General features: G+C 46.6%; 1 protein-coding gene across 1 annotated transcript in view; it reads left to right on the top strand.

The window, feature by feature from the left end:
* DDX11 (DEAD/H-box helicase 11) overlaps window positions 1-23349 on the top strand; it is a 1280855-nt gene that overhangs the window by 374722 nt on the left and 882784 nt on the right. The gene's annotated exons all lie outside the window — the stretch shown is intronic.

The raw sequence follows: 23349 nt of genomic DNA, 5'->3' as shown, positions 1-23349 counted from the left end.
TTCGGCCGCCGTGTCGTCCTGCAACCGGTACCATCCGCAGGTGCTGGGTCAGCCTCCAGTCCTTCACCCGGTACTGCGGAGATGCCGCACTGCAAATGGCACCACTCAGGAGGCAAGGGAGCATGAGGTAGAAGGCCCTCAGCAAAGTATATTTGTCAGCACCTAGCGCTGCAGAGGAGCGAGTTGGATGCGCAAGATGAAATGGGCCGCGATGCGGGGACCAGGGGCCATGTCCTATGCGAGTTGGAACGCCCTAGGTGGAGGGCAAAGGGGAGAACCTGCGTCATGGAAGTCTGGATGAGGGTCTGGCTGAGGCCCCGCAGACCAGTAGAGTTCCACAAGGCTGCAAGGATCGGTAGGAAGCTCCCCTGAGGGGCCCCGAGAGCAGGGTTGACACATTATGATTTGGCAGCCTCCAGGAGTGATGTAACCTGGGAAAAGAGCTCTCCCTCCTGGGTAGAAGTGGAAGCCATGTGGGTGTCCCTCCCTATGGAAGTCCTTAAGGGAGAGAGAGCCAGAAAACAGCCAGGCTGTGAGAGCTGTCGCCTGCGTGAGGGGGTCTGGACCACGGCCCCTTCCGTGATAAAAATCTGGAAGGCATCCGGGCATGGAGCGCTCCCTCCTGGGTGCGAGGGTTTGGGTCACACCCCCCAAGGGACCATCTGGCTCAAGGTTGCAGGGCCAGGAGTGCTACTGCCTGGTTGAGAGGGGTCAGACTGAGCCCCCGCCACCGACGGAAGTCCTCAAGGGAGTGTCTGGCAGAAGGCCGTGGGACCAGGATCGCTCATTCCAAGCAGGTGTGAGGGATCCGTCCTCATGCGGTATTGGATGGCGGCCGTTGAAATCTGGCAAAGTCCCCAGAATGCTCTGGATGGGAAAGGAGGGGGACGCAGAAGTCCCGATGGGAGCACGGCTGCTCCTCTGTGACTGAGTGGAGTTCTACGAGGTTAGCCGGGATCGGAGGGAGGTCCCTCTGAGAGGCTCAGCGGGCATGGGGACACGGCACGGTTAGACAGCTTCCAGGAGATATGAAACCCGGGAAAAGTGTGCCCCCGTCCAGGTGGAAGTGGTAGCCTGGAGAGGGTGTCCGGCCCTGTGGAAAGTCCAGAAGGGGAGATCAGGGTCAGGCGTCCGGGCACGGAGCACTCCCTCCTGAGTGCGAGGATCTGGGTTGTGCCCCCAAGGGAGCGTCTGGCTCAAGGTTGCGGGGCCAGGAGTGCTCCTGCCTGATTGAGGGGGGTCAGGCGGAGCCCCCCCTACAGAAGTCCTCAAGTGATCGTTCTGCAGAAATCCGCGGGACCAGGAGCTCTCCTTGCCGGGTGAACTCGGTGGGTGAGTCCCCCATGTGGAAGTCGGAAAGGGAGAGCTGGGCAAGGCTCCCGGGAATGGAATGCTCCCCCCCTGAGTGCGATGGAGCCAAGAGTGCGCCCCCCGGTGGTTGGGAAGTTGTAGGGGATCGTCCTGCAGAAAGTAGCGGGACCAGGAGCTCTTCTTCCTGGGTGAATTTGGTGGGTGAGTCCCCCTGTGGAAGTAGGAAGGGGGAGAGTGTTGAACGCTCCCAGGCGTGGAGCGTTCCCCACTGGGTGCGAGGGAGCAAAGAGCGCAGCCCCCCCCCCCCCGGTGGTTCGGAAGTTTCAGGGTATCATCCTGCGGAAAGCTGCGAGATCAGGAGCTCTCCTTCCCGGGTGAATTCGGTGGGTGAGTCCGTCCCTGCGGATTTCGGAAGGGGAGAGTGGCATAAGGCGTCCGGGCATGGAGCACTCCTGCCAGGGAGGTGTGAGGGTTCCATCCCCGACCGATACGGGACTGCGTCCGCCAAATGTGGCGAATTCCCTAGCATGAAAATGGATGGGAAAGGAGGGGGACGTGGAAGTCCCGATGAGGTAGCAGCTGCAAGTCGGCGGCCGAGAGGAGTTCCGTGAGGTCGGTCAAAAATGGAGGGAGGTCCCAGTGAGAGGCTGCGAAGGCTCGGGGACACGGCACGTTTAGGCAGCCTGCAGGGGATATGTGGGAGAGGTGGACCGTGGTGCTCTGGACCGGATTGGAAGGGAAGAGCAGGGGAAGGCTCTTGGGCATGGAGTGCTCCCCCTGGGTGCGAGGGAGCTGAGAGTGCGCCCCCCGTTGGTTCGGAAGTTTCCGGGGATTGTCCTGCAGAAAGCCACGGGAGCAGGAGCTCTCCTTCCTGGGTGAATTCGGTGGGTGAGCCCCCCCTGTGGAAGTCAGAAGGGGAGAGCGGCGGAAGGCTCCCGAGCATGGAGAGCTCCCCACTGAGTGCGAGAGATCCGAGAGTGCAACCCCCCCTCGGTGGTTCAGAAGTTTCAGGGAATCATCCTGTGGAAAGCCGCAGGACCAGGAGCTCTCCTTCCTGGGTGAATTTGGTGGGTGAGTCCGCCCCTGCGGAAGTCGGAAAGGGAGAGCGGCATAAGGCGTCCTGGCATGGAGCGCTCCTGCCAGTGAGGTATGAGGGTTCCAATCCTGGCCGGTATGGGACAGCGTCCACCAAATATGGCAAAGTCCCTTGTGTGAATCTGGACGAGAAAGGAGGGAGACACGGAAGTCCCGATGAGGTCGTGGCTGTCGGTCGGCGGCCGAGGATAGTTCCGCAAGGTCGACCAAAAAAGGAGGGAGGTCCCAGTGAGAGGCAGCGAAGGCTTGGAGACGCAGCTTGGTTAGCCAGCGTGCAGTGGATATGCGGGAGCGGTGCACCGTGGTGCTCTGGACCGGATTGGAAGGGGAGAGCGGGGGAAGGCTCCCGGGCAATTAGCGCTCCCCTCTGAGTGCGATGGAGCTGAGAGTGAGCCCCCAGTGGTTCGGAAATTTTAGGGGATCGTCCTACAGAAAGCAGTGGTACCAGGCGCTCTCCTTCCTGTGTGGATTCGGTGGGTGAGTCCGCCCCTGTGAAAGTCGGAAAGGGAGAGTGGGGAAAGGTGCTCGGGCATAGACCACTCCCCCCCTGGGTGCGAGGGTGCCGAGAGCGCACCCCCCTCGTGATTCCGAAGTTTTAGGGGCTCGTCCTGCGGAAAGCCACGGAACCAGGAGCTCTCCTTCCCAGGTGAACTCGGTGGGTGAGTCCGCCCCTGCTGAAGTCTGAGTGGGAGAGCAGCATAAGGTGCATGGGCATGGTGCACTCCTGCCATGGAGGTGTGAGGGTTCCATCCCCGACCGGTATGGGACGGCATCCCCAAAATGCGACAAATTCCCCAGAATGGCTCTGGACCGGAAAGGAGGGGGCTTGGAAGTTCCGATGAGAGCGGGCCTGCCCATCGGTGGCCAAGGGGAGTTCCGCGAAGGTGGCAGTGATCGGAGGGAGGTCCCGCTGAGAAGCACCCAGGGCACGGAGACATGGCACAGTTAGGCAGTTTGCAGGGGATATGCGGAAAGACTGGGACTGTGGTGTTCTGGACCGGAAAGCAGGGGGGCTCGGACGTTCCGATGAAAGCGCGCCTGCCCCTCTGCGGCCAAGGGGAGTTCCGCGAAGGTGGCAGAGATCGGAGGGAGGTCCCTCTGAGAGGCACCCAGGGCACGGAGACACAGCACGGTTAGGCAGCCTCCAGAGTTAAAGGACGATGGAGTCTCCCGTCAGAGTCCGGGTCCCATTCCTGGGTGACGTTCTGCTGCTCATACTGTATTTCCCCAAAAATAAGACTGGGTCTTATATTCTTTCTCCTGGCGAAATGCGCATTAGGGCTTATTATCAGGGGATGCCTTATTTACCCGTACCGTACAACAATCTACCTTTATTCAGTTATTCATGTACAAAAATTGACATTAATTAATGAGCAGAAATCGACATTTCTTCATGTACAAAAATCAACATTTATTCATGTACACAAATTTACATTTATTTTGTACTTTTCTGTTATTGGACAACAGTTCTAATAACGGGTTGACAGTTGTGTGAGAATTCTGCATAAACAGTGCAACAAACATTTCAACTCCAGAATATCTGCACCTTGGCTTTCACAGTTATTCACATACAGTCATGTCATCTTCTGGGACATTGTCGTAAGTGTCCAAACCCCCGAATTTCGGCCTGAATTTCTTGTGACTCCATTTCCTGTAGCGCCATTGGCCCCAGTCTGTCATGCCTAGCAATTGAGCTCTCCTTAAATGAGCACTGTTTGTCCAAGTAGCCTGCTCGTAGTGCATTGGCAACAGAGCTGTCAGTGATTTTATCCCATGAATTTTTCACCCAAGTCATGACCTCTTGCAGGCTAGGCTTCCCAAAGTTTCCATGCTGATTTCTCTCCATTCTATTTTCAATGTAGTCATTGAGTTCCATGCGCAAATGGTCCTTGAATGGCTTGTTTATTGCAATATCAAGAGTCTGGAGACAGGCAGTCATTCCTGCGGGAATCATTATTTGATCTGTTCTCCTCCGTGCTAGGAATTTTCTTCATTTTCTTTAGCGTAGTGAGTATACATACATATAGACACACACATATATGTACACATATATATGTGTGTATGTGTGTGTGTGTGTGTGTGTGTATATATATATATATATGTGTGTGTGTGTGTGTGTATATATATATATATATGTGTAAATATATATATATATATATATATATATATATATGTATATGTATAAGTATGTATGTGTGTGTGTGTGTGTGTGTATATATATATATATATATATATATATATATATATATATATGTGTGTGTGTGTGTATATATATATATATATATATATATATATATATATATATATATATATGTATATATATATATATATGTATGTATAAGTATGTATGTGTGTGTGTATATATATATATATATATATATATATATATATGTGTGTGTGTGTTTTAAATATAAATATCTATATCTGTGTGTGTATAGATATACACACACACACACATATGTGGGTGGTTGTGTGTGTGTGTATTTATTTCTTTGAAATTTGACCGGGAATGTCCAATTTAGCAAAAGTCAACGAAGGCCCGTGGAGAAAAGCTCCAATACAAAAAACATTGAAATATATAAAAAATTGAAGTAATGGAAGCTAAACAAGATTTAACTAACAATCTTTAATCTAAATGACGCGGGGTAGATTTTACATACTTACCATATATTAACAGTGTAGCAATAGATAAACTGACAAGATAGGATGTAAAGATAGCAAAAAAAAAGAGTGTAAGAACTAGGGGAAAAGAAAGAAGTTAGAAATATGTTTAATATAAAAAAGGTAGAGAACAGGTTCAGAAATGTAGGAGTTAGAAATTAGAAAAGGAAGAGAGGCAAACGTGACATAAAAAGTAAGAAAACGGAATGCAAGGTAAAAAGAGTATATGGTAATGGAGAAAACTGTTGTAGACTACTGTAAACATACATAACTCGTATCTGTCTTGCATTATAATTTATGAAGAGTATTTACAGAGACATGTCCAGGATTTTAGCTAGTGATATTTGAGCTTTTTTGAATTGAGGAGCATTTGTAATCATTCTGATGGAGAAAGGTAATTTCTTCCTGGAGAGGGCAATTGAGTAACTGTACCGATGTTGACCAGTAGTACTTCTTGGGCTAATGGATTCCAAGGATTATTGATCAGAGCTCTGAAGTGTCTGAGGTGGGATATACAGTAGAATGAACTGAGAGAAGAGATGCCAGGACAAAGGGTTGGTTTGTTAAATATGGAATATATGATAACCAGTTGAGGAAGGAGGAGATGATGATCGACTTCTAATCAGTTAAAAGCTTTAAGAGGGTGGCAGTGATGGGACTTGAGGGGTAGTTTTAGCAGCAAACCTAGCAACTTTATTGTATGTAATTTTGTGGTTAGAGTTACGAGAGGATTGCAGATTGGTAAATAGCTGTGAGCAATAGGAAAGACTAGGAAGAAGGTAGGCATATGTGAAGAAGGTAGGCATATACTAGAGAGAGAGTCTGGAATCATTGGCAAGGAATTTTCTATTTCTGAAAATTAGGCCAAGTTTTTGGTGTGTCTTTTTTATACAGTGATGTATGTGAAGGTCAGATTTAAGTTGATTATCAGTAATAACACCCAGGAGTTTAGTGTGTGTTTCCACACTGGCAGTGCCGTGAAGAGATGTGATAGCAAAAGTAGGTTTAGGAGCAGAAATAGATTTTGGAAGAAATAAGAGAAGTTTGGTTTTATTGGGATTTAAAATAAGATGATTATCAGAAAGCCAGTTTCTACAGCATAAAAAGTATTTTGGGTAATGCTATGAAGGTGAGGCAGATTATCAGTAGTGGAGATAATCGCAGAGTCATCAGCATGTTGTAATAGAGAAGAACGAGGACAGGAGGTGTAGAGGAAGTTAAATAATGAAAGACCCGGAATAGAACTGATATTGGTGGGTAGAAAAGAAGAAGAGGAAGAGTGCCATCTTACAGGCTGCTGCCTGTTCGAGAGGTAGGTAGAAAACCATGAGATACTGGATCTAGAGAGAGTAAGGTGTGAGAGTTTGGAGAGGAGCTTAGGGTGAGAGACAGTATTGTTATTAAATAATCACATTTCTTTGAGTGACCTGGACTTTCTCAAAATGTCACACCCAAGGACCCCCACCATATTTGGCATACCGAAGACTCATGAATGCATCAATGATCCTCCATTGAAGCCGATTGTTGATGCAAAAGCCTGTAAGATGCTCCCTTTAGCAAAATTTGTGGGAAAGAACATTAAATAGTTGTTGTCAGAATGTAGTTATATAGTTAGAGACTCATGGGACTTTTTGTCCAAGGTTTCCAACCAAATGTACTCTGAAGAACTGCTATTTGTAACCATAGATGTTTGTGATTTGTATTCTGTAATTCCCCATAAGGAGAGGCTAGAAATGTTTCAAGAATTTCTGTGCAAGCATCCAAGGGTTGATAATGGCAAAGTTTCTATATTGTGGCATGTATGGACATGATATTGGAAACAGCTATATCATTTTTGAAAATCATTTGTTTCACCAGTTAAAAGGGATAGCAATGGAGCAATTTGTACCTCTACGTTTGCCAGTATTGTACTGGCCAATTGGGAGAGTGAACAGATATTTAACTCAGATTTTAGCAGATGTTGGACATTTTATGGACGTTTTCTGGATGACAGTTATTTTTAGGTAGAGAGTAGAGAAAGGTTAAATGAATTTTTTGAATTTCTTAATTCAAGCACTACTTTCCTTCAATTTACTATGGTGGTAGGTGCAAATATACTGCACTATCTTGATGTTTTGATTGTTAAAAACAGGGTGGAGAAGAGATTTGAGACTAATCTCTATAGGAAACCCACCTATTCGAATGCCTTATTGCACTTCAAAAGTTTTCATCCAGTTCATCAAAAGAAATCATTAGTGAAGGGACAAATGGTAAGGCTAGCCTATGTGGTTAGTGAGGATGAAGTCTTTGTGGAACAATGTACAGTTTTGAAAGAAATGTTGCTGAACATGGGTACCCCCTATGGTTCCTCAATAGTATTATTAATGAGGTTACCAGGAAAAGACAGGAAGGAACGTATACCCCCCTGCTAGGAGCAAATCCAGGAGGGGACTGTCTGATGGTAGAGGGGGGCAACAGACATGAAAGTATCAATTTTCATCATGCATTGATTTTACCTTATAACTTATATTTTGATGGCATAAGGAGTATTATTAACCACAACTGGACTATTTTTTAGAGCTGATGGAGAGACCCTTGAAAAAAATGGGCACAAACAAAATGTGGTTTACAAAAAGGATTTGTGGTTTAAATCTATGCTTGAGAGATGTAGGAAGGGTTTACAGGGTGGGCGCATGAATAAGTGTGGCCACTGTAACCAGTGTAGGTTTATCAAGAAAGGTGAGGAAGTTGCTATACCTAGGTGGGGGAACATGTATTTTAGACCTAGACTGAACTGTCATAGTACTAATGTGGTGTATATAGCTTTGTGCCAACAATGTACTTCATTTTATATAGGTAAAACCAAGAAGAAGTTTAAAACAAGGATTTACCAATACCAATATGATATTCACAAGCTGGATGACAAAAATGTATTAGCCAAACATATTATCAGGTCTCCCATGCATTCTTTTAAGTATTCTTGTATTGAAAAAGTTAGATCTGAAGTAGGTACTTCATTTGTCAGCAACCTTTGGGTCTTGGATCCGAACTCGGATCCGAGCCGGCAACTTATTTCATAGCTTAGAAATCCGAGCTTCTAGCTCCTCCCCTTACCCATAATCCCCTGCCAACCCTGACTGACCTCAGATCTAGTTTGCCGCTCTTGAGTAAGCTTCTAGATTGCTGAGCTCCTGGCATGTTATAGATAAGTGATAACTTTTTTCTTGCAAAACTCTATATTTTTCATATTTTATTCATAGTTAAGTGTTTGTGTGTGGTTAGGTTCCCTTTTGTTAGTATACTTTTATTTTTTAGTGTAATTCCTCCCCTTCCTTCGCTGGTGCGTAGTGTGTGTGTGGACTGTTGTGTGTTGGGGCCTGGTCTGTGTGAGGTAGTTTATTCATAGTTTTAAACTTTTATTTTTAAATAAAAAAAAAAAAACCTATGTCGGAGGCCCCAAAGCCTATTTTCTCTAAGTGCACCGAGTGTGGCCATAAGCTTTCACCGGCGGATGGCCACACTCGGTGTGTTCGGTGCCTTGGGGTTGAACACCTCTCCTCTGGGTGTTCGATCTGTGCGGCGTTCAACCCCAGGGCACTGAAAGACCGTAGGTCGAAGCTGATCCTGGCGGGACTTTTGCCCCCGGATCCGGCTTCGGCCTCCAGTACTCCCATGGCACCACCCCAGTCCTCGGTGGCGGCCGCTCCTGCCCCCCATTCCCCGGCCAGGACTCAAACTCCCACTAAAGCGCCAGAGGAGTGGGAGGCCAGGAGGGAGAAGCACCACAAGCGGCGGGCCGAGACCTCCGCTTTGGGCCCCCCCCCCCCAGCTAAGTGCGGGCTTCTCCCTCCACGGCTTCCAGGTCTCCTCCTCCTCGGCTCCGATCCCCGTGCTTTTCTTCGGGACCTGAGGAGGAGGAGACCCGATCTCTGTCGAGGTCATCGAGGCGGCACTCCTGGCCTGCCTCGGTGGCCTCGTCGAGATCTACCTACAGCCTTTCGGATGCGGACTTGGACCGGATGATGCGAAGGTTCATCCAGGCCCAGCTGCAGATGGGAGTGCTCATGCCTCCCCCCTTTCGGGGGGGAGCTCAACACCCTTTTTTGCCCCGATAGCTCCTTCTCCGACCCGCTTTTCGGGTTTGGAGCGTACGGAGCCGGGCAGCATTGGAGCCGGGGGTGGGTCGGCGCCGACAGTACTGGGTACTTCGGATCCGACACTGCCCTCGAGTCTGTCGGGTCCTTCCTTGTCGGATCCAAGCTCTGGGAGCCGTGGGCCAAGCTTCGGATCCGTGGGATTCAGTGTGCCTTCGGCTCCATCCAGGTCGGAGCACAGGGGTCCTTCAGATCCGATGGTCTCGGTGCCGGTTCCGATCCCTCCATCAGATCCGAGTGGGAGTCGACTTTCAGATCCCAGAGAGAGCGACTCTCCCTCGGCCTTCGATGCAGTGGAGAGGGCTCTTTTGAGGGCATCCGGACCCCCGGCCCTTGCTTCGGCTCCACCCCGCACTCCCTCTCGGCTGAGTCAGGCTTCCATCACCCGGCCTCAGGGACAGCCTGCTTCGATGTCTCAGGTCGTTCCCTTGGAACAGGTCGTTGCTGGTGAGATCTTTTTGGACAGCCCCCCCCCCAGGATGTATCTCATAAGCAGAAGTGTAAGAGGAGACACTTGGACTCCTTAACAGAAGACACGGACTTGGATGAAGGGGAAGGCTCCCCTAGTTCACCCCCCGAAGATGTCTCCTTTGGAAACATCATGGAAATGCTCAGGATTGGGGGGGGGGTCTGTCCCCAAGGCTTCCTCCGACAAGTCCGTGTTCCTGGAGGCATTCGAAGCAGGACCGTCTACCTCTTGGGTGTCCCCTCCGGCCGACCCCCTGGTGGACCTTATTACCACCAGGGCGTGGAAGGAGACTGACACTGCGGAGCCAGTTCCCAAATGCCCCGATAGAATTCTGAGCCCCCCTGCGGACAGATCCCACTGGAGCAAGGGTCCCCCCGTAGATGCCATGTTGACGGCGGCAGCCACCAAGAGGGAATTAGCTCAGGAGAGCCCCTCTGTCCATCCACCGAGCAAAGAGTCCCGCTCGATGGATCGCCTGGGGAAGCGAGTTTTTAGTTCAGCGACCTTCTCAGTAAGGTCTCTGAACTATATGGCACACGTTATTAGGATGCAGCGAGACCTTATCAAAGAGTACGCTGCTTCCCCCCCGGAGTCCATGTCGGCGGAGGACAAACAATTGTACTCCACTCGCATGGCCACTCTAAGATCGATATCTAATACCTCTATATGGTTGTTGTCCCATGCTACAGAGGGAGCCGCTAGAGCCAGCGGAGCAGGCCTAGTCATGAGGCGCCAGGCTTGGCTCCGACATTGTGACTTCGCGGAACCCTTTAAGGTGTCATTTGCGAATGCCCCTTTTGATGGTTCTGCCTTATTTGACAAGACCGTTCGTGACACTTTAGTCCAGAGCGAAAAGGACGGGAAGACGTTGTCTGCCATCTGAGTCCGCTTCTCCGCTCCCCAGAGGTCCTTCTCCAAGAACCAAAAGGGACATAAGAAGATGTGGTTCCGGAAATTGCAACATTCCCAGCCTGCTCCGTACAACCAGTCCTACTGTGGCAGAGGAGGACAAGGAGGACACCGCCCTAGAGGCAGAGGGGGCCTGAAGAATTTTGGGTCCAGGGAAACTTTCTCTGACCGACCCGCGCAGCAACCCTGAGGGGTTGCCCGACTGCTCCACTCTGGAGGCAGTCGGGGGGCATTTCTCGAAGTACCTGGAAGCTTGCGAGTCCATCACATCAGATCGCTGGGTGCTTCGTATCATATCCAGAGGTTACCAAATTCCCATATATCATGTCCCCAGAACCAAAAGCCTCCCCGATGTACCACCTGATCAGAGGGAGGCAGCAGCTGCAGAGATCCAGCAACTGCTAGAAAAAGGAGCCATCCAGCCTGTCCCCCCAGACCAGCTCGGATTAGGGTTTTACTCCAGGTTCTTTCTGGTGCCAAAAAAGACGGGGGACTTAAGACCAATCCTAGACCTCTCCCTTCTGAACCTGTCGGTAACCAAAGAAAAATTCCGGATGGTCACTCTTCAGTCCATTCTCCCCCTACTGCGGGAGAATGACTGGATGTGCTCTATAGACCTCAAGGATGCGTACTACCACATTCTTATGGACAGATGATCCAGGAGGTTTCTCCACTTCCGGCTAGGAGCCAGGCACTACCAGTTCAGGGTCCTTCCCTTTGGTCTCACCACAGCCCCCAGGGTGTTTACCAAAGTATTAGCAGTGATAGCGGCCCACCTGAGACTCCAGGGAATGCAGGTTTTTCCATACCTGGACGACTGGCTCCTGACCGCCCTGACAAGGCATCTACTTTGCTCAGCCAGGGACTACTTCCTCCGGCTGGCTCCCCAGCTGGGCATCACCATCAACATGAACAAATCCTCTCTTGCTCCTACCCAGGTGATAGAGTTTATAGGGGCCAAATTGGATACAAGAAATCTTCTAGCATTTCTGACTGCGGAACGTCTTTAGAACCTGAGGCTGCATATGCGGGCCATCCTCCAGTCAACAGCTCCACCGGCGGGATGGGTCCTGAGGGCTTTAGGCTCCATGGCGGCAGCAATCACTCTTTTGCCATTGGCTTGTCTGAACATGAGGGTACTGCAATGGACCCTTCAAGTCCAATGGTCGTTTCAACATTACCCCCTGAACCATCCTATTTCCATCAGCAAGGCGTGCAGGACGGCTCTCTTATGGTGGCTCCAATCCCCGGATTTCCATATGGGACGTCCTTTCTCCACGCCTCCTCCCCTCACCACGGTGACCACGGACGCCTCTCGCCTGGGGTGGGGGGGGGCATTGCACAGGCAAGACGGTCCAAGGCACGTGGAACGACACAGAGACCTCCTTGCATATCAGTGTCCTGGAGATGAGGGCGATGCTATTGGCGTTGCAAGCACTACAGAACCTTCTTCTGGTAGGGACTATTGCAATACAGACAGACAACATGTCAGTGATCTGGTACATCAACAAACAGGGGGGAACCAGGTCCTATCCTCTTTGTCGAGAGGCCATGAGAGTGTGGGAATGGGCGATTTCTACCAACCGCTTTCTTGTTGCAACGCACATTCCGGGACGGTCCAACATACTGGCGGACAGACTCAGCCGCACCATCCTTTCCCCCTACGAGTGGTCTCTTAATCCCAAGGTAGCGAAGCAGATTTTTGCCGTGTGGGGGCAACCCTTTTGCGATCTCTTCGCCTCTCCCTCGAATACGAAATGCAACAGCTACTTCGCTGTAATTCCCCCTGTCGGGGAATCCCCGAGAGACGCTCTGGTGCATGCTTGGCCCCCCGGTCTACTTTATGCCTACCCTCTTCTGCCCCTGATGCTGAAACTCATACAGAAAGCCAGTCGGTTGGGAAGCAGGATGATCCTCATTGCCCCATTCTGGCCTCGTCAAACGTGGTTCCCTTACCTGTGGTCTCATCTGGTGAATCCGCCTTGGATTCTAGATCCCCTCCCGGATCTAATATCTCATCCCCTAGACCTCCCGATCCCGAATCTGGACAACCTCAAGCTAACAGCTTGGCTGCTCCAGTTCCACTCCTAGTCAGGACTCCCGGAATCTCTTCACCAGTTAAAGCCATTCTCGTAGCAGCACATAAACCTTCCACTAGGAAAGTTTATCGTAGTAAGTGGAAACGCTTCTCCATCTGGACGGAGAATAATAATTTAGATCCCTTCACAGCCCCGTTACCGTCTGTGTTGGAGTTCCTTACAGGTCTATTCCATCAGGGGGCTAGCTGCTCTACAGTCAAGGTTCAACTAGCAGCTATTTCTTATTACCATGTGGGGCATGAATCGGACCCCTTGATTACAGCGAAATTGTGTAAGACCTTTCTCAAGGGTACTTTCTTGCTCAGACCTCCTGTCAGGGAAATTGTACCCCTTTGGGATTTGGCTCTAGTTTTACAGGCCTTGACAGCTTCCCCTTTTGAACCGGCTGCCTCGGTCGATCTTAAGTACCTCTCTTGGAAAACAGCGTTCCTAGTCGCTATTACTTCGGCGAAAAGAGTTTCCGAGCTTCAGGCCCTTTGTGTGAAACCCCCGTACTTGGCCTTTCATCAGGATAGAGGGTACCTCAGGACCAATCTTCCCAAGGTGGGTTCAGAGGCTAATATCAATCAGTCCATTAACCTACCAGTTTTCTTCCCTAAGTATCAGAACAAGGGAGAATACAAACTCCATTGCTTAAATGTGCACAGACAACTGCGTTTCTACATTCACAGGACTGCTGGTCATAGGCAATCCGACCAGTTGTTCATTTCTTTTTCCAAATTTAACCTAGTTAAATCTGTCTCTAAGATCACTTTATCGCGATGGATCTCACAGTGTATTCTCTTGGCCTATGAAACTTCTGGGAGGCCTGCACCTCAGGGAATTTGTGCGCACACTACTCGTTCTATATCTACCTCTGCGGCCTTTAGATCTAGAGTTCCAATGGATGATATTTGTTCCGCGGCCACTTGGGCCTCATCTCATACCTTTATCAACCATTATAAGCTGGACATTATCTCCAGAGAGAGAGCGTCCTTTGGCTCTGCAGTGCTCCGGAACATCCTTCCATGATGGCCACCCAAGATTCAGGTTGCTGGGGACTCTGTCCCAAAGGTTGCTGACAAATGAAGTACCTACTTCAGATTAAAAAGTTATGTACTCACCATAACGTTCCATCTGAGTAGGTGACTTCATTTGTCTGCAACCATCCCCCCCCCTCCTTCCCCCTGGCCCTCAGAATTTTCTTGTTCATGTATGTCCTTCTATGGTATCCTTCGGGATGTATTAGCCTTCGGCTTTTTTGTATACGGGCAAACTTGATCTGAGGTCAGTCAGGGTTGGCAGGGGATTATGGGTAAGGGGAGGAGCTAGGAGCTCGGATTTCTAGGCTATGAAATAAGTTGCCGGCTCGGATCCGAGTTCGGATCCAAGACCCAAAGGTTGCAAACAATTGAAGTCACCTACTCAGATGGAACGTTATAGTGAGTACATAACTTCTTATTTTGACTAGAGTGGAGGACCACATGAAATTTTACTTGAATATAAAAAACTGATTTGGGAGCTAAGGAGTAGTGCCACTGTACCCCCTAGTTCAAATGAATCCATTGCTATAAATAGTATTTTAAAATTAAAAGCTGAATTTGTGTTTTCCTAAGGGCTTGTACATATGGCGGTATTTGTATGTAGGAATTTTGATGCTAGATTTCAAAAACAGGCAAGGTGTTTTGTGTGTGTAGGTGTTTATATGTGTAACTTTATATTAGATGTATGTGTTGTTTTAAGGATTAATTGAGGGTGGAATTTTTAGTCATGTGACTTAATTGCGGTGTTTAAGTTTAATTGTGATTTTAAACTGTGTTTCTGAAGAAGTTTGACATTGTTCTTACGAAAGCACGCAACATTTGGAATAAACTGGTGCTTGGTGACGTTTTTTGCTTCAGTTTTTTGTTTTTCTAGGAGACATGCATGGTTGAAGGAACAACCTCTCCCTGATCATGTCAAACCTAAATTACTTGATGCACCCTTGGATAAGGACTGCTTGGTTGGAGAAAAAGAAGAAGAGGTGCTTAAAAAGATGGAAGACAAAGCAAAATCTATGCTAATAGTAAAATATTTCCTTCAGGTACAACCTCCTAGGTTCTGCAGAAATTTTCCCTCAAAACACTGGTCCTTTCCTGCACCTAACAGACAGGGGCAAGATAATCCCCACAAGGACAGACCACCCAGACTCCCACCCTAGGGACAGCAGACAACCAAACAGTGGACTACTTGCACTCCAGAGGCAGGGAGTTCTAAGCCATCGCTCTATGGCAAAAATTCTCAATGACTCCCTCTCCCCCCTGTGCCCTCTTTTCACTCACCAAAAACTAGTAGGGAGGCTCTCCCTCTGCAAAGAAAATCGGCTCTCTGTAACAAAGGTCCAATGGGTCTTAAAGATCATTTTTAGGGATACAAATTCTCCTTCAACAAACTCCCAGCTCTAAGAGGGTACCCAGACTTGCCTCCAAATCAGTGGGCAGAGGCATTGAAATAAGTCCAAACTCTCATATCCCAAGGGGCAGTAGAACCTGTCCCCTCAGATCAAACAGGCAAAAGCTTTTAGTTAAGACTATTGCTAGTTCCCAGAAAAGAGGGCACTTGGTGCCCCATCCTGGATCTATTCATTCTGGACACCTTCCTGGTGGTCCCCAAATTCATAATGCTAACCTTACAGCAGCTGCTGCAAGCTGACAAAAAATGCCTGGTTAGTAACTCTAGATCTAAAAGATGCCTACCTCCACATCCCCATAAGGGAATCCTGCAGGAAATTCCTTCCCTTCAGAACAGGCTCACCACACTTTCCATTCTCTGCGCTACCCTTTGGCTTATCTACTGCTCCCAAGGTATTCACCAAATGCTTAGCCCCAGCCATAGCCTTCTGTAGGCAGAAATATATGCAAATTTACCCTATCTGGATGACCGGTACGTAAAAATCAACTGCCAATCATTAGCGGACCTGAGTTCCGCTGTGGCGACCCCTAACCAGGAAAAGCCGAAAGACACAAACAAACAAACCCTATCTGGATGACTGCCTCTTTCAGGCAGACTGCAGAGAAAAGCTCCTCAAGGACCTCCTCTTTGTCAAAACCCTCCTAACCTCCTTAGGGTACACCATCAAGAAGAAGAAATCAAAGCAAACACCCTCCAGGAAGATCATTTTCTTGATAACACTGCTGGACACAGCATCCCAAATAGTCTTCCTATCTCCAGAAAAACCGAGCTTCTTACCTTTCTTTCACCCAGCTGGTTCCAGAACTCACCTCACTGCCAGGAAGCTCCTCCAAGCCTTGGGGTACATGGCATCTTGCATCCTTCTAATTCCTCTGGCCAGGCTTCACATGAGAAAACTTCAGTGGTACTTAAAGAACCTTTGGTGTCAGCACACTCAGCATCTAGAGACCTCTCTCCCTCTGACCCCCTGTATAAGGGTTGAGTTTCTCTGGTGGGCAAGGGCCTGTGCTCAGAACAAGGGTCTTTCTTTCACCCTCCACCCAACCGGGCAGACCATTACCACTGATGCCTCAGACACAGCTTGGGGCATTCACCTAGAAGGCAGGTGAACCCAAGGTCTTTGGGATGCATATCACTTTCCCTTACACATCAACCTGAAGGAAATGATGGCAGTACAAAAGGCTCTGACATCCTTCAAACCCCATCTCAAGCCCGGGGTTCTCCTTATCAAAACAGGCAACACCACAGTAATGTGGTACATCAGCAAACAGGGAGGGACCCAATCTTACTCTCTGTGCAGGCTAGCCATGAAACTATGGCTGACAGCCTCTTCCATGGGACTACACCTGATAGCCTAATACCTACCAGGGATCAACAACACCCTGGCAGACCACTTAAGCAGAAACTTACTGGACCTCCATGAATGGCAGCTCCACAGAAAAATCTTTTTACAGATCACTCAGGAGTGGGGGACTCCGGAGGTGGATCTCTTTGCTTCACACCTCAACCATCAGCTGAAAAAATTCTGTACCAGGGAGGATCATCACCTAGCATGAAAGATGGATGCATTGACCTTCCCCTGGTACAGTCTCTTTGTGTACGCATTCCCTCCTCTGCCTCTTATTCCAAACTGATCAAAATAAGGGAGGAAAAACCGAAAGCCATCCTCATTGCTCCAGATTGGCCCAGGCAACATTGGTACCGCTTACTGTGCAGCCTGACCATACAGCCTCCCAGGCATCCTCCCCTGATCTCAGACATCTTAACTCGGGTGTTGGGGGGGTGCTGCACCCAGACTTGCAGACTCTCAAACTATCAGTATGGCTAATACTCTAAAGGGAATCAAGGGACCCCCGTTAAGCAGACAGGTCCTAGACATTATCACAGAGGCCAGAATGCCCAGCACCAGAAAATCTTATGCAGGAAAATGGAAAAGATTTTGCTCCTGGAGCCAGTCTTGAGGTGGCAATGCCTCACAGCCTTCCATCCCTCTTATCCTGGACTACCTAGCGACGCTACTTAATAGTGGCCTCTCCTTCTCCTCTATTAAAATCCACGCCTCAGCCATCTCAGCTCATTTTGATACATAACCCTTGTTCTCCTATCCTTTGATTAAACAATTCGTCAGAGGGGCTTCTAATATCAGACCTCCCAGAAGGCCACCCACTCCAGCCTTGGACCTGAATTATGTTTTGGAAAAACTTACTTTACCACCCTTCAAACCTGCTGCTTCAGCAGAACTAAGATTCCTCTCCTGGAAGACTGCTTTTCTCCTAGCTATCACCTCAGCCAGGAGAATTTCAGAACTTCAGGCACTGATGGTCTTTGCGCCCTTCATCATCTTCCATGCAGACAAGGTCTCCCTGAGGACTAATCCTTCCTTTATTCCCAAGTTGATATCTAATATAACTCTCAATCAGTCCGTACATGTACTCACCTTCTTTCCTAACCCTCAAAACAAGGGGGAGAGAATTCTGCACTCACTAGATGTGTACAGACAGCCCCGATACTATCCGGACCGTACCAAACCCTTCAGGAAAACAGACCAACTACTTGTCAGCTTTGTCCCAGGGGCAGAAGGGAAGCCCATTTCCAAACAAACCATTTCCAAATGGATACCACACTGTATCCATTTCTGCTACAGATTGCATGGAACCCCTCCCCCACCAAGTCTATTAGAACCCATTCCACTAGGGCAGCCTTCACTTCCACAGCATTCCTCAGAGGAGTTCCCACCAGGGACATCCTGGAAGCTGCCCCTGGACTTCTGTCCATACCTGTACCAAGCATTACCTTGCCCATTCCTAGGTATCTTACTAAGCCTACCACCCCTATCCTCATCTTTGGGAACCCTCCCATAGGTGATGACTGCAACAGTGAAACACGAAGAACACAGTATAGTTGTGTACACTTACCATAAATGTAGATGTTCAAGTGTATTCACTGTTGCATTTCTGGTTTCCCACCCTCCTTCCCCCTTGTATCTTCATTTTTTAGAGAGACATAAGTTTTAAAGGGTGGCTTTTAGCCACCAGGACTACTTTACCATATTTACTTTGGCGTCTGATGGGTTAGGGCAAGAAAAACTGATGTAATGGCATCGGCTGCTCTCTTTTATAACACTGATGTCCTGACGTCAGGCAGCATGCGACAGCAGCCGATGCCGAAAAACATTGACTCTGGCATTCGGGCCGGCTGAGGGCTACCACAGCAGTAATAACCCATAGGTGATTACTGCAACAGTGAATACACTCGAACATCTACATTTATGGTAAGTGTACACAACTGTACTTTGTGGCAGGTAAGGATATGTGGGAAGAGACTAAATAGAAGATGATACAAAAACTGAGAAACTGAAAGCTTTGTTATATAGATTTGGACACTAAGATACAAGCAATTCAAATGTTTTTAGTCCCTTTAGTCTTATACAGAGGTCAGACATATTTTTATCACTCAGAGGAGAAGCTGTAGATAGCAATTAAAAGAGCTGAAGGATTTTATCTGGGAATGGGATACAGCAAGGGTCAGGTGGGTAAGCTGATTCTTTCAATAGAAATCCAAAAAGTAGTGGAAAGTGCTCAAAAACAAACCAAATCAAAAGAAGAGCACAGTGTTGCGGGTCCACGGATAATTTATTGTAGAAAACACATCCACAAATGAAATAAAACGTAATTAAAATCCACAATGGTAGACATCCAAAATGGTTAAGCGCTTTCATCAAATAAACTGACTTCCTCAGAACACAATGACTAATAAAGTTCAGTTTTAAATACATGAATTCTAATTAGTCAGAATTTCTTTTGATTTGATTCTTTCAATAGAACAGGGCAGAATAGAATTACGGGTATTTTACAGCAACACAGTTAAGGCTCTTGTACATAGCACAAGCAGAAAACTATAATTCAAAGTAGAAAGGAATGTTGATGATGATCATACATCAAGGAAGCTCAAGACATAAGGAGAGATTGGGATTTTGGATGTAGACTCTTAAAGAGAGCAACAAAAATCACACATAGTATTTATAAAATAGCAAGTAGTATTCTAAGAACTAAACTAGCATGAGAATGGACGAAAGAGATTCTGCTGATAAGAATGACTGTGGTTAGGGATACAGATAATAGGCAAGAGGGGGCTGGAATTTATTGGACAAAACTGGGAAAGTATCCAAGGTATTTGGGAGCAAATGACTAGAAAGGGAAGGGTAATAGAATGGGAAGAGGCCAAGAATTTATTTGGACTGCAGGTTAGAGATTGCCTTCCCTATCAAGGACTGATATCAGAGTATAGGAAAAGAGAAAGAAATAGGTGGTCCTAAATGAAAGACCAGCACTGTTGGAGTTTTTAAAAGAATCTAGAACAGAAGCTGCCATTAAAAAAAAAAGAATAATTAGTAAAGCATGTAAAATATTGCATGATAATTATAAGAATCAATCCGAAGAGCTTAGAAAGGATTAGGAAGAAAGACTGGATAAGCAGTCCACAAAGAGACAATGGGGGAATATATGTATATCTCCTAAATGTGCAACAAAGTGTAGAATATTTAGAATCTTTGCCTGGAAGTCTTTACATAGATATTTTTATACCCCAAGTAGACTCCATAGAATTTTTCCTTAGGTGGATAACAAATGTTGGAGCTGTGATGGGCAAGAAAGAGATGGCTGGTTACATATTTTTTGGGAGTGTAATGAGCTGGCAGACTTAGGAATTCCCTGCAGACTGCTCTGTCGGAGATGCTGGGTGAGCTGATTGGATTGACTAGGGTGATTTTATTTTGAGCTATGATACATAATCAGAATTGCCTAGTCATAGTAAAGCATTGCTGAGTCTCATTATGGTGGCTGCCAAAAAACAATTACTAGAAAATGGAAATCAAGGTCTAGACCAACTTTACTAGAAGTAGTAAATATAGTAACAGATAAAACAATTGGAATTGGGATCTTTAGAAAAGGGAAGGAGCAAACTACATGGGAAAAATGGGAAAAATGTGAATTGCGGGAACAATATATGCAGAGAAGGAACAAAGATTAAGAGACAGGATTTGAATGAGCCATATAATGCTTAACTGACAATGATTGGATAGATTAAAAGTGTTGTTATGTTTGCAACTACAGTTGTTTCAGTTGTGTCTGTGATTTATAATAGTAGTGTCATTTTGTTTGTTTTTCGTTTATATAAATGTAAGATTGCCTATGTCATATGTGATAATTTAATAAAGATGTTTATTAAAAAAAAGAGAGGCTCTCTCCTCCTGATACCCCTTCAAATAGTAAGATTAAAAGAAGACACTTTGCCTACCCTCCAGAGTATATTACTTCAGTCACTGATTCAGATGACTGAGAGAGATCGAATCCCTCCCTGAAGATGCAGTATTTGGAGAGATCCTCAAATTGATGCACGAGAGGAGATTTTGGCCCACACACCCACCCATCCTGGACTAAGAGGTGTTATTTGAGGCCTATCACTATCCTCTGTTAATTGGGTGTTTCCTCCTGCCAACCACCTTATTGATTTGGCTGCCAATAGAGCATGGCAGGAGTCTGATTCCTCAAAAGCCATACCTTGAAAGCTAGATAAAATTCCCTGGCCTGATAAGGGTATGCAGTTCTGGTCCAAAGACCACTATTAGACTCCCTGTTCATAACAGTGGCAATGAAGAAAGTGTAGACAGTTGGGGCAGCTATCATCTGTTTGTTTGTCTAATTAGGACAGAGTGGGGAAGCAGGCATATGTCTTTGGCACCTTTGCCTTGAGAGCATAAAATATGCTACTCAAATGAACCACTTCCAAAGAAATGTAGCAGAACAGGCTTTAGCATCAGTGAAGAAGCTGCCCATGCGTGACTCTAGGAAAGAATTAGTGTCCATTGTGGCCACCATGTTTAACATAACTAAATTCTTCATGTGGCTGTTGCATAACACATCCAGTGGAGTAGCATGTGCAGCACTTACAGGTGCAGGTTCAGTTATTACAGTCAAATGCCCAGCTTGGCTTCACCGTTATGACTTCATGGATAAATTAATAGCACCCTTCACAAATGCCATGCATGAAGGCTCAACGTTATTTAGACCATAGGTGAAAGAGAAATTGTTGAAGTACGAACAGAGGAAGGCAACACACTATTTGCTTTGGGTATCAAATTTGAGAATCCTCAAAGATCAAGTAACAGGAGCCAGAAGGGTTCCAGATCCTTATGGTTTCATAGATCCTACATAATCCCTTTGATTTCAGTTCAGATAGTTGAGGTCGTGACAGAGGCAGCTCCTTCAATGAATGCTATCTCAATGGTTGAGGAGGTCCACACAATCAAGAATATCAGGGTTCCTTTTCAGACAAGCAAATCCAGTGTTTGTAAAAGGTTGCCAGACTGCTTCCCCCTGGTTGCAGTCAGGAGAAATCTATGTTTATGCACATTTGTATGGAGGAGCATCACATGGGACTCATGGGTGAGAAAGATATTTTTCAGAGGCTATACAATTCCCTTTTCCCACCCTTCACCTTTATTATGTCTCTCACTTCCACATATTCCACCCCATCAAAAAAGCATTTGATAATATGCCTCACTCCTGGATTATGGAATACTTATAAATGTACATGATGCAGCACACATTTGGGAAATTTTATTATAGTTTACTCTGGCCACCATGTTCTCTGATAGTTTGGCTATTAGTGTCTGCCTCTAAGTTACCTCCCCACCCCACCCACACACAGCTTTCTAAAACTTATAAATTAACTCATCCCTTCCTAAAAAGAATGCCCGTAATACATAGGGACACAATTGGGTTGGATTGCATGGCTGGTTTAAATGCCCTGGTGGTCATTAGCCTAGTATACAACTACGAACCACTTTGCATTTCATCCACAAAAATTGGACATATTGCTTTCCAGGGTGTGAAAGCCCAGAATGGATTACTTCATTGATTCTTTGTCACCATTATTGTTTTGTTTTGCTCTCAATTCTTTAAGCTATGTACTCACCAGTTTTGGTCACTGATTCCGTCTGACTCCAAGAAAATCAAGTCAAAGTATATCTCCTGTACTTTTTGTGGATGATCTAAAATTGTACAATTCACAAACACCTGGTACAGCAGCTACAAGTAGTTAAAACCTTCTTAGAGGGCATAGGAATGTCATTTGGTTTTGACAAATGTGCAAAAGCAACATTTGAATGATGAAAACTGAAGATTTTTGAAACTATAAAACTTGAGGAGGGATGTTATATAAAAGATTTGGAACATGGTGTGTTCATGTATCTTGGAATAGATGAAGGGGCAGTGATACAACATGAAAAAATGAGAACAAAAGCTCAGTAAGGAATAATTTATTAGGGTAAAATTAATATTGAAAACTGTTTTGATATCTAGGAGTACATAGGTAGGTACTAGGCTATCGGCCCAAGGACCTATGTAAGCCTAGCCAGCAAGGTTCCCTAGCTTACGCCACCCAAGAAAGTTATTTTCCTGTGCCACTGTCCAGCAGAGACACAGAAGTGATCCCCGGGGTGTATTTCCTATTTCCCATCCACTCATCAAGATTTTTCTTGAAAAGTGCTAATGAAGAACTTTGCTTGACATAGATGGGTAGCTTGTTCCAGAGTATAGGACGTCTCTGGGACAGGAATCTGTCTCTCCAGCATGTCCTGTTTATTGTGGTGACAAGGTTTAGGTCCCTAGAGTGTGTAGCTCGGAGGGATTGGGATTTCTTTAGGTGTAGCATGTCCAACAGCTCTGGGTTTGACATAGCTTTATATGTTAGGCAGAAATCACCTCGGAGTAGGCGATATACTATGGAGTAAAACTGGAGTTCAATATAAATCAACTTGCATTTCCTGTTTTAACTTGTAGCTCTGAAGTGATTGGCCACAAAAGAGCAGGGTTAGCTTGACAGGAAAACAAGAAAAGTTTTATACCCATCAAATTATATACAAGAACCAGTGTTTGCCATTATTTTGTATATTTTGGTCTGAAGGAGACATGGGCCTCCTTGAAATTAACTATACATTTAGGTCAGTGATTCTGAGTTTGCATACATGTTTATTGACATTATCAGTCCCAAGCATATTGGAAGTTCTAAAACATGAACAAAATAATTCTTAAAATGACTTCTTTGCTTAGGTTAGCAGAAGCCTTTATGAACCAAGCAGGCACGGAAATACAACCAAATGTGGATAAAAATCAGGTGGCAACAGACAGTGTAAAAAAAAAAAAAATACAAAGACCTGGATCAGGGGAAAAAAAGTTAAATT

Source organism: Protopterus annectens, chromosome 11.part0 (assembly GCF_019279795.1).
Source record: "Protopterus annectens isolate FY-2018-M chromosome 11.part0, PAN1.0, whole genome shotgun sequence".
Classification (NCBI taxonomy): Eukaryota; Metazoa; Chordata; order Ceratodontiformes; family Protopteridae; genus Protopterus; species Protopterus annectens.
Note: the sequence above shows the minus strand (reverse complement) of the source record. Positions and strands in the feature narration are given on the sequence as shown.